This window comes from Pleurodeles waltl, chromosome 8, assembly GCF_031143425.1.
Source record: "Pleurodeles waltl isolate 20211129_DDA chromosome 8, aPleWal1.hap1.20221129, whole genome shotgun sequence".
Lineage (NCBI taxonomy): Eukaryota > Metazoa > Chordata > Amphibia > Caudata > Salamandridae > Pleurodeles > Pleurodeles waltl.
In genome coordinates, this window is record NC_090447.1 from 34,963,590 (window position 1) to 34,976,407 (window position 12,818).

Below are 12,818 nucleotides of genomic sequence, written 5' to 3' on the forward strand. Positions count from 1 at the left end.
CGGTGCTGGATGGCCCCCTGCTATCCATGGCACCCAAGGGAAATGGGATGCATTACAAAAACAAAATGAAAAGTTTTCTTTTCATTCTTAGAAGTAGGCAGTGGTCTGTGGGACCACTGCATGTTCTTAAAAAATGTTTTCAACACATTCACGAATGGGAAGGGGCCTTTGGGGACCCTTTCCCATTTGTGAATGGGTTACAGTCTCCTCTACAGAGTTGATAAAATATGAATGTTTTGCTACTGTATTCCGGTCAGAAAACATTCATACTTACCATTGCTTTTCAGTATTTTGAATTATCAAAGACCAAGTTACCACAAGTCACACCCTGGATCCCATTTTTACAGCCAGCTACAGAATCAAATTCTCCCACACAACAGAGCTAACTTGGACCGACCAAAACATCATTCACTTCACCATTACAAGCAGACCTGAGCTTTCCACCACACCCCCTCAACCCCGCACCATCAGAGCCATTTTAGTTGATAGTATTAATTTATTATAAATTTGTAAATATAGAGCAGAAATGAATTTGAATTCATAAACATTAAAAGAATATATATTATCTCAATCTGAAATCAACAAATACTGAAAGCCTTCTATACATTTCTTATTCTCTCCACAGATATTGACTTGCCTCAACTGAAATTATGAGCTCTATCAACACAACCTCATCTGTTAAAATTACACATCTACAGATGATCTGCTTTCCAAGTTACCAGAGCTGGCAGCACTGGCTTTCTATTCCTCTTGCTCTTCTTTTTTTTTCAGCTCTAGTTGCTAGTATCAGTCATACGAAGAGAGCAGCGTCTCCATGAACCTATGTACTATTTAATTGGTTTCCTCGGAGTCATCGATATGATTCTCTCTATATCCAGTGTCCCCAAAATTCTGGGTATCCTTTGGTTCAAATGGACGGAAATTGAGGTGTCGTCTTGCATTATTCAAATGTACATCGTAATGGTTTCTTTGCATCACAATCTGCTACATTCCTTGTAATGGCCTTTGACCGGTACAAAGCCATCTGCTACCCCCTGAGATATCCTTCAATCATCACTAACAGATTTATTGCAAAGGCAATTGCATTTATCTTGCTTAGGGACCTCCTCTTGACTCTACCATACCCAGTGTTTGCTGCCCTACTTCCTCACTGCTCTGCAAATGTTATTAAGCATTGCTTTTGCAGTGTTGTATCAGTGTCAGCCCTTGGTTTTGGTTACAGTAAAATCAATAGAGTCTACCAGCTCGTCCTTGCTTTCATCCTCCTCGGAGGTGACTTAATCTTTATTTTCATATCTTATTGCATGATATTGCGGGCCGTATTTAAGCTTCAGGCAAAAGGAGCTGCAGCAAAAGCCCTCAGCACATGTACCCCCCACTTAATTTTGGTCTCTTTTTTTTACACTATACTTTTGGTTTTAATTTTCACAAACATAATGGAGAACAGCATCCCTCCAGATGTTTCCATCTTGCTCAATGTTTTTCACCTTGTTGTCCCACCTGCCCTCAATCCAATTGTTTATGGCTTAAGGATCAAAGAGGTCAAAATGGGTCTCATGAAACTGATAGGGCTTCAAAATAACAATGGATCCTAGGAAGAAAAAGGACATGCTAGTGTAGAAGTTTCTCTAAGGACCTCTGTACTCCAGAAGAGGGAGCATGAGAAAGATGCATTCCAGAAATGGAAGGAAAAATAATGGTATGCTTTCTGAAACATGAAGAGCAAACCCTTGTGTTGCCTTCATTTGCAGTTTATTGTAATGAGTTTTTAATTCACTGACACCTTCCCTATTCTCAGCCTCACTTTACCCCATTGTCTATCTAACCCTTTTCTTTCTCTGTCTGATCTATTTTGCTCTTTTACTCTCATTCACATTCTTAGGTCAGCTAATTCAATCTCAACCAATGCATTCTCTCCGACCCATCCAATTTTATTTTAATCTCTCTGTTCTCTCTTAAACCCATTTATCACCTAATTCATGTCCAACCAAACCTCTGACTCCATTCTCTTTTTCATAATATCTACTCTCCTCTAACCTTTCTTTCACTTCATTTCTCCTCTCAAAGTGCTCGTCTCTCTGCCCAGCCTACTTTCAGAAGTCTATGTACCTTTCCCTATTTTAACAAATACAAAGCAACTGAATTTCCTTATCACTTTACAGTAATCCCTCATAGTAATAACAGCAAGATATCCTTTGTACAAGTGAACTTCCCAATACTTTTTTTTAAAGTAAGACTATTAAAGACAGTATCCCATCCCCCAAGCAGATGAGTCAAATCATTTTAGAACCACGTATCATGCTTCTTTATATACCAGTCATCATCTGGATTCAGTCCAAGAACAATTTTTCTCTTAGGTACATAAATTAGATGCTTTAGTGTCTTCTTATACCTTTCATTAGGGAGAAAGCAGCTCACAGTGTAGTCACAATTGTCAAATAAAACAAAATAGTTGCAAAGACTTTTAGCCCCTCAATTGAACAAAACACGGATATAACCCTGAGCTCTCTATATAAGAAGCAAAAGAGGTTCTTTAAAAGATATGGATAGCTAACCCCCCAAATTCATTTTTGTAAAAAAAATAATACAAGTATATAAATGGTCCTGAAATACACCCTCAAGAGACTATGGACTTAATTTGTCCACCCAACAAATGTCTAACAACTATTGATCCTCCATATGGCTCCGGACAGTACAACCATCTTCGGTGAACAGCAGAATATTAACCATACTTTTTCATCTCATCCCTATCAAATGATTATTACATACACAAGCTTGTGATACAATTTGTCATTCATGTTTTCAGACTTTCGATTCTAAGTCCACTTCTTTCAAAGCAGCAACTGTGTTTGTGATGTGATCTGACAAATGATTAATTTGCTTATAGAATATATCTGATAAGAGTTCAGTGTGTTAGTTATACCCAAATTTTAGATGGGATGCAGCACAAAATTATCCTAACTCCATCACGGGACACCTGCAACCACACAGCCAACTGCATCCACATCCCTCTGACTATAGACAGTGTATAGAATATTGGCATGCTTCACACTGGAAATACAACTATGCTAGTCCTCATAAATGTTATTGATATAAGCTTTGGTATTGACCTTAAGATGCTCTAATACATGTTCAATGTTAAAACGTGGGTCATTAATATTGAATGCGTGGGATCGTTACCAAGTTGATAAATAGACCATGTTTAGTTTTTAACACAAACCTCAGTTTAACTTTACTTAACCTCTGGTAGATGTAAAAAAACAGCAGGCAATTCCATAGAGAAATGCATGTTAAGTTCAAGCTGTACTAACAACTGAAATGTGAAGAAAAACGTATTAACATTTTCAAACTAATTAGGGAAAAGAGGAAAACATTATTATAAGCAAAAATACACCAGAACAAAATAAAATTGAATAGGAGGACATATATGAGTTTATACATTTGTAAGACAAAAATCAGCTATAAAAAGTAAACTACCTGAAAATGTTATTTTGCGGTTGGCTGTGATCTAGGTGAGAAGTCAGGGTAATGGCAAAATAGCAAAGGCCAAATACACCAAGTAGGTCATCCCAGTCATAGATTGTAGCTTCTGACTTAGTCTACTTCTTGGAAGTCAAAGTACTCCAGTGAGACAAGGTGCAAGGCTGAAGCTGCTATGGGTCCCACAAAGTCAGCTATGTTGAGCGCCACTGAGGCTGCCAGTTTTGGCACCAAAGTGTCTTGTGAGAGGAAGCTTATTGCACACTTAATGAGGTACCTTCACCAATGGAATAGATTGCCCACCTCACCCCAGTCCAATGTTTAAGCATCAGATTTAGGGCCTCATTACAAATTCAGTGGTTGAACCGCCCAAACTCCAATACGTTGGTAGGGTGGTGGCCATCAAGCCGGTGGTCTCACCGCCATCATATTACAATGTTTTAGCCAGGATGACCAGTGCCAATGCCGTCGCACACAGCGCCCTCGGAATGCGCACTGTCTTCTATAGCAGACAATGAGCATTGCAAGGGTACTGACAGGGAGGTCCCTGCACTGCCCATGACATGACCGCAGGCAGTGTATGGCCCCCCCTGTGGTCTCCACTCTGCCTTTCCACCAGCCTTTTCATGGCGGGGACCCCAACATGAAAAGGCTGGTGGAAAGGAAAGTCGTGATCAGCACAGCAGTGCTTAACTCGGCACCTCCATGGCTAACCACAACTTTCACCGCCACCAACTCATTGGGATCCTTGATCCTGGCGGTTGCAACAGTCTCCTGGCAGTCCGAACACCAGAATTGGTCAGACTTCCACCACGAGTTTGGTGGTCTTAGCACTTTTTTGCTTTTCTGAATCCTCCCGGATTCTGTAGCTGGGCAGGGATCCATGAAGCCTGACATCTACTGTGAGGTCCAAATGAACCCATTTCACTGTGTCAACCAGCTACGTGTGGTACAAACCAGTTTTTCTTGTATGGCATTTGTACGACCTTCCTGGGAAAGCTGCAATGCCTTGACCCAGGCCTCGCAACATGGAAAAAAGAGTGAGTTTCACATGAAAATCTGATATTCAGGCTCAGGGGCTTTGCAATAGAGATTTATTAATCTTTGGGAAAAGTAGTCAGAATTACTTTGAAATAATAAAATGTGAATTATAATTTCAGTTTCCCAGTTTAACCACACTGAATAACCTGGCAAATCAACGTATCTCAGTCTGCTTCGGTACCTCAAACTGCTCAAAACCGGGACTGCCTACAAGGCGTGGGTTGAAATTTCAATCATGCCAGCATAATTAGTGTAATTTTGAAATTCATGCAAAATTACTGAGGTTAGAAAACATCCCCTAACAAGGTGCCCATATAAAGAGAAATTATAACTCAAGATGAACAATTTGGGTAATATTTTGTATGTATGCAGCAGTGCTTTAAATGTAAGCAGCAGGTCCTTTAATGATGGCAGCCACCAAGCATTTGAAGTAGATTTTTTACTAGAACAGACTGTTAAGGTAATTGTTGTGCACACACTACAAATCCAAATAAAAGCAGCAGTGTTTTGTATGTAAAGGGCCAGAAATCAACTTGAAATTACATTTTCGATTTTCATTTTTTACTTGAAGTGACATTTTGAGTATTTTTTGAGTGCAAGATGCATTTCCCATAATTTCTCCTATTTTCAGGTAATTTTGTGGTAATTTCATGTAATTACACTGCTTTAATTTATGTAAGTTTTGCACAACCCTACGGTCTAGAGATTTCAGCTTCTAATGTGTGTGTAAATAAAATATATCCTCATGCTTCCTAAAAAATGCTCAGACTTTTTAAAAATGTAAATATGAATTAAAACAATGTGATCTTAATTTGTCCTGTTGATCTTTAAAAAGTTTTGGTGACCATGTAAATAACCCTTCCTTATAGTTCTAAATTTGTAAAATGTATTGTATTTAAAACAATTTTCTTTGTAGCTCTGATCAAATATGAACACTTATTCCAAATATGTTTTGCTGATATATTAAATAATGGACAGTGAAGAGGTTCATGGGATGAAGTATCCAAAACATAATTTAATCTGCTACAAAGCCCTTCTCTGTGAGACCAAATCCTTTGTATTCCTCTCAGAGAGGACGTGACAGACATCCTCACTGTTGCTTTTATATACTTTTCCTGTGATTACATATCCAAATGTTGTAATAGATGAGGATGAGTTTCATCCTATAGTTCCATACTTAAGCAATCTGACAAGGAAAATAAATGTATTCATGGGATGAAATTATATTGTTGGCTCAATCTTTAATCTTTAAGTAAGGGATCAAAGATTTCTTAAACCTCAGATACATAGGAACGTTAGAGGTCTAAATGTATATAAAGTCCAATATTACTGTCAACAGATGTCTTGAAATTAAATGCTATTCCCTAGTCAAGGCTATTTTGTTGCTCCAAGTATCCATAACCTGTTAACCTCTTATTTGTTGAGGCTTTCCTGCCCCAGCACTGAGACCTTTTTTGTCTTTTTGGGGTACCTGATGCGTAGGGCTCCATAACTATTTTCCGCATACGTTATCCACACAAAATGTGTGTGCTTTTTCCAATATCCTGGGGATTCTACAAGTTCCCAGGCTTTGTGGTTTCCCCTGGAGGGGACCGAGAAAGGATAGACAAATTATAGCTACTTTGGGGGAAAAAAGTGCTCTGTCTAAAATTGTCTGTTTTTATTTTGTTAAAATTGCACAAGCAAACAGTTCTTCATCCCCATCTTCCCGGTTTATGCAGCATTGAATACAAAAATTCCACAATTTTGGCATTTTTCAAAGAGGCAGACCATTCTTTCTATTTTTTGTGTGCTCTCAACCTACTTACAGTTTATGGTGTAAGCCAGAATGATGCCATGGATGATCCAGGAAAGTTATAGATTTCTGAATAGTAGATAACATTTCACATTCAGCATGGGGATAATATGTGTAGATCCCTCAAAATTTTCCCAAAGACACTAACTGTTGAAATGAAGAAATTCTGAAAATGAGTAGGAAAAACAGCCATTTATGACAATGTTTTAATCTGTAACTTTTTGACACAATGGCCGATTTATAAAAGCAATACACCATTACATCTGCTAGACCATTCTAGTTGTGGTGATATATAGGGTTTGTAGGTGAACCCAAGGTATGAAGAGCCAACAACTGAGTTGGACCGTGCAATGGTTTTTCTTTGTGTTTCGAGAATAGTCCAATTTACATTTTGAAATATGCAGGGTGAAAAATGTGTATCAAAGAAACCTATGTATTAATGAAATGGGAACAAGATATGGAGATTAGGAGCAGTGTTATTTGTACATCTATGGATTTGCATGTACCGGTACTGCCATATGATTCAAATGGTATTTTTCAAAATGTCTTCTTTCTTACACACTAGCTTACATTGGAAAGGCATTAATGCTGCAAAATCCAATTGGTATTAATAAATGTTCTAGTATTCTATGCTCCCACATGCATGCAATTGTCAATTCACTTGTGTGTGTAGGCCTGGAACCTGGGGTAGGAAATTGGCCAAAACACAAAATCTAGGCATCACATTTTTCCACTGAAAACTGACCCTTTTTTAAATAGGGGTAGCTGTGAATTTTGGTCCTAGCACAGCCGGCACCAAGAGAAACCTAGAAAACCTGTACATTTGTGAAACCGAAGCACCTAGGGGAATCCAAATTGGGGTGACTTGCCAAGACCCCAGCAGCATTTTCTACCCAGAATACCTTGCAAACATCAAACTTTGACAAAACCCCTTTTCACCACATTTCTGTGATGGAAAATTGAGGAATCAGTGGGGAGCCACACACTTCCTTCCGCTGACAATTCACCCAGTCTGCCAATAAAAATGGTTCCTTACATATGTCAGTAGGCCTAAGGCCCACAACAGGAAACGTCCCAAAACACAACCTGAATACTTCATTTTTTTCTAACCAAAACTGACCTTTTTTCTGCAAAGTGTGTAGCTTTGGATTTTGTGCCCAAGCTCAGCTGGCACCTCGGGAAACTTAGTAATTCTGTACATTTTTTAAAACTAAACACCTGGGAAATCCAGGGTGGCGTGACTTGTGTGGCTTTCACCAAATATCTGCACCCAGAATCCCGTGCAACCCAGAAACATTGACTAAAAACACATTTCCTCACATTTCTATGATGGAAAATTCTGGAATCTGTGGAGAGCCTCAAACTTCCTTCAACCCAGCATTCTCTCATGTCTCCCACTAAAAATGGTACCATGCAACAGAATAAATCACATTTTTCACTGAAAACGGACCCTTTCTTGCAGTGGTATGCAGCTGTGGGTTTTGGGCCCTAACTCAGCTGGTTCCTAGGGAAGCCTAGTATACCTCACATTTTTTAAAACTAGAACACTAGAGTTATGGTAACGAGACTGCTGGATTTGGGCAGCAGCACCACCGAGCATGGGGGACTGAATCTGGTTCTGCGCCGTGTGACAGCTGTCGGCCCAACCCTTCTGGCCAGCTGCCAGCACCTCACCAGTACCTAAGAGTGAAAGGTGATTTGTGGCAGCCCTTCGCATGACATCTGGATTTCTCAGGGAAGTCATGCTGGAACTGATCTTATCCTTTTGTCTCAGTCACATAGATCTCACACATACAAAAGCAAAACAGAAGCAGGACTAGGTTCAATAGGTGTTATTGAATCAACTGCATTCTATGTAAAATGGCATATACTGCGATTGATGACAAAACATTATAAAAACAAGGCAGTAACAAGGAAAGTGAAACATGGGAAAAGTCCCACCATACTGTCACAACATAAATTCTAGAATCCCTACCTGAACTACTAATATTCTATACTAGAACATGGCAGTGTAAGCCCTAATCGGCCCATCATGTCCCCCTGGAGAACTCTATCCCCATAACTGTGATGGTAGGTAAAGAAGAGGTCTGTTGGTCTTGTTTTGTAGCCATTTTAGTTATAGCTCCATGCACATTATTTTAACATACCAGGCCTGCCGCTGTGTACTTCGACCTAGATATATTTTATTCCATTTTTCTTTGTTATTGCTACAGTAGCCACTTTTACGGTCTTCTTTTATTTTCTCTCTATCTGACAGTTTTTGCCTAGGCCAGCACTCTATTCTCAAACAAGACATTCTTGCTCACTCCGTGCTTCTTTCCAGGCTGCAGTAAGATAGGTTGCCGGTGAACGTGGTATAATTTTAGACTCTGACATTTATAGAAAATACACATCCTGACATAGGGACATTTTCTCAGAACACCAGCTGTTTTATTATAAAAACACTTCCTGTCCCTTACACGTTAGAGGGAGTTTCCAGCCAGAGAACCACAACTATATGCTGATTGCTGAAGGCTTCGCTACAGCTGTTCTTCAGACTTCAGGACTTTGCACAGGTATGGGGGATGATGTCTTCCCAGGGGAACCTGAAGGGCAGAATTAGAGCTTAACACGCTGTGCTCTATCAGAGCCTATGTAGGAATTAGTCTGTTGACACTATTGACAATATGGTAGCATTATTTATATGTTTTACTCTCCTTGTCACAAATGTAATCTTGTCATGCTGTATCGTCCTGGTTATTGCAGTCCACGCTTTGCTATCTAAGATGCAGTCGCTTTATTAAAGCATTATTGAAATATATACTGCCTCTGTTTGTCATTTTGTATGTGAGACTAATGTACTAAGAGAAACGGATGAGACCTGAGTGACCACGGCTTCCCTGAGAAACCAGTTATGTCATGTGCTCGGCTGCCCAATCTTCCCTGCCCTTAGGTAGAGATGAGGCATTGCTAGTTAGCCGGAGCAGAACACGGATGGGAGTGACAGGTGTCACCTGTAGTGGGTCAGACTCAGTCTCCCACACCGCAGGCGATTCTGCCACTCGGAATCCAGTAGTCTCATTAGAATAATGAGAGCCTACGTGACAGTCTACTACAAATCCTCCCACATGGAGGGAGAGACTGCGTCAGGTCTCAGCAGAAACTGCAAAGGCAACATGCAGCCTACAATGGCAACTGATTGGAATTTCCCTCTGTCATTTAGAGTGCAGTGAGGTGATTTATAATAAAATATCTGGTGTTCTGAGAAAACTGCCCTGAGGTGACAACACATATATTTCTGTGTATGAGAACTGGAGACATGATGAACTCTTTGTGCCTGCAATAACTTGTAATTTATCATGTTCGGCGTTAAATGAAGCACAGAATTCAAATGTCATACTGAGAAAAGAATAGCAGAATTCTGTGCAAAACAACAAACCGATAAAATAATAAAATCATCTCCACTAAAAGAAGGCGTTTGCTAAAATAACAAAAGGATAAAAATGCATGCCTCAGAACGAAAGGGCACAATCTCCAGGCCTAGGCTAAAATGACGTGACTGTGTAATAGCTAAAGTAACCTCACAACACTAGCATTGCAAAACTTATTAGGCTCTGACTAGGCAATTTTACACAGAAGCCCTTGCAAATGTCAAACGTTGGTAAAAAAACCACACACATTTTTCTCACATGTCTTTGATGGAAATATCCATAATCTGTGGGGACCCTCAAATTCCCTACCATCCTGAGTTCCCACTCATCCCACAATGAGAGCAGTAGCCCACTTGTGTGAGTGGACCAAGAGACCATAACATAAAAGGTGCTAAACTGCTACATTGATAGAGAGCTGCAATATTTGGGGCTGTGCAGGTGCACCACCCATGCAAATCTTTGAACAACAGACATTTTCAAGAGCCAGATAACCAGGGGATTACAGGGGTAGTGTACCTTGCATAGATCCCATGAGATTTTCTTACTCATAATACCCTGCAAATCTCAACCTTTGCCAGCAATCACTCATTTTCTTGACATTTTTGTGATGTAAGCTGCAGGGATGCACACAATTGTTACCTCCAAGTGTTACCTCCATTGTGCTGATATAAATACTGTGTCACTTGTGTGTGGGGATAGTGTCCACGACAGGAATGGATCAAACCAAGGTCAATGGGTGCCTTTTAAAGGGAACTCCTATTGACCACTGTTTCATCCATTCCTGTCAGAGGAACTAGGCCCAGCCACACAAGTGGCACAGTACTTTTATGGGAACGCTAGGTGGTAGGAATTTTGCAGATTCCTGTGGATTTCTGAAGTTTCCTTCACTTAAATATAAGGATAACATATGACTCAGGAAATATTTGAGGTTTGCAGGGCATTGTGGGTAAGGAAATATGGTAGGATCCACGTGAAGCACACCACCCTGGAGTCACACAGGTGTCTAGTTTTCAGAACTGCCTAAGTGTTGTACGTTTTCCCAGCTGGCAGCTTACCAAAGCCCAAAATGAAAAGCCATTCATCATTGCAAGTGGAGCGATACTGGGAGTTAGCCACACTTTCCTGGTCCAAATGTAAAAACAGCATCCAAAAGAATCAAATGTCTTCTCACATGCCATTGGGATTTTATAGTTCGCCGGGGTGCAGGAAGACTGTTGAGAACATAGGGGTGAGAGTGGGGCCTGATGTTAGGATAAGCTAGACCCACCACATTTTTTTCTTAAAAAACATATATTCCTGCATAAAGTGGGTGTTCTGTCCTCTCAGGGGCAATTTGGGGGCAAACCTCTTAGACTGGTTTATCCCTCTTGGGGTAGAGGTAGGGCCAGTGCCAGTGTGCAACACCTGTGCCACTTTATTTTGCCCCAAAGGGAACATTCCTGGTACCAGGTGGGCTTTCTTTCCCACTTGGGGTAGATTTGGGGCATACCCCTGATTGGGACAGACCTCCTATCTGCCCCAGGTGGGGCAGAAATACAATATAGCCCCTTCTAGGAAAGAGGTATGACTCAATGACACAGTAGGCCGCACCTTCTTCTTTTTTGTTTTGGTGTTAATATCAATTCCCTGGTTAATAGTAGGGCTTCTCAGGAGCAAATTTAAGGCAAACCACCTTTCTGGCCCTGTGGGAGGACACGGGCAGAAAAACTGGCATTGGCCACACCCCACCCTAAAGGGACAAATCACTTTTTCTCTCCCTCTGGCAGGACAGGGGGGGGTCGCCTTCAATTTGCCCCTAAGGGCAGAAAGCCCACTGTAAACCAGGGACTTCTAAACATTGGGGAAATAAACAAAAAAAGAGGTCTATCCTGGAATAGAGCCATACCCCACCTTAGAATGGAAAATAATGTATCTCGGTCCCACTGGGGGCAGATGGTAAGCTTGTCTCAATTGAGGAGGTTTCCACTCTTGCCACAATGGATAGAAAGTCCACCTAACACCAGGAACTTTGCCTTAGGGACAAAATAAACTGGTGCATGTGTGGCACTCTGCTACTGGCCACACCTGCACCCAAAAGGGACAAAGCAAAGAGCAACACTTGTACCACTTTCTTTTTCCCCAAAGGCAATATCCCTGGTGTCAGGTGAGATTTCTCCAACCTGTGGGGGACATATTTAGGGCAACCTCTGTAATTGGGTGAAGCCTTCTATCTGCCCCCAGGGGGGTAGAAATACACTATTGGTCCTTTTGGAGCAGGGTATGGCTCAATGCCAGGCTAGGCCACCCCATTCCTTTTCTTTATTTTGATTCTATTTTGAAATCCCTTGTGCTTAGTGGGCGTTCTCCTGCCTCTGGGTGGGGGCAGATGGAGAGTGAATACCAATATCCACCACCAAGGGCCAGAAAGTCTATTGAGCATTGAGGTTATTCATGTATTTTGAGGTCCTTATCTAATTCTATCCCTGTTCTGGTGGGAAAAAGTACTGACGATGTTGGGTTATTTATTAACTGGATTTCTTACACAGTAAATAAGTTAGCATCAGTAACCTCTCCAAAAAGGAAGCCAAAATTGCACTGCTCGGCTCCTTGGTTTAATCAGACCTTAAATGAACAATGCTTGCGTTGCAAGGAAATAAACAAAAGTAGGGGAAGGCCTCTAACCCGGAGGACCTGCTCCCTTTTAAAACAGCATTAAAACCTATTATAAGTTTTTTAAGGAGACAACAAAATCTTACTTTTCCACTCAAATTGCGGAAGCTCAATCTGATCAAAAGATAATTTTCCAAGTCTTTTTTTTTAAAACCAAAGGCATTTGCACAGGAGATTTCACCCTCCCGAATGTTATGCAATCAGATTTCCTCTTTCTTTGAAGAAAAAGTACAACCTATCCAATGAGACTTTAGAACGCAGACACCCACGATAAATGATAGGATCATAAATGATTCTGCTAACAGAGGATCTAACACTCTCTCAGCATTTCAAGGAATGTGGCTAGTCCAATCTGTTCAGGCCATCTTGTCCTGTAAATTGAAGTCACCAAATGGCCCCTGCACCCCCAGGGTTTTTTATGGGGTTGTTGCTATAGTCAACCC

The 12,818-nt window shown here is 40.8% G+C and overlaps 1 pseudogene; it reads left to right on the forward strand.

The window, feature by feature from the left end:
* Positions 1–650: 650 nt before the first annotated feature.
* Positions 651–1,595, forward strand: LOC138249355 (olfactory receptor 56A1-like; annotated as a pseudogene).
* The last annotated feature ends 11,223 nt before the right edge of the window (positions 1,596–12,818 follow it).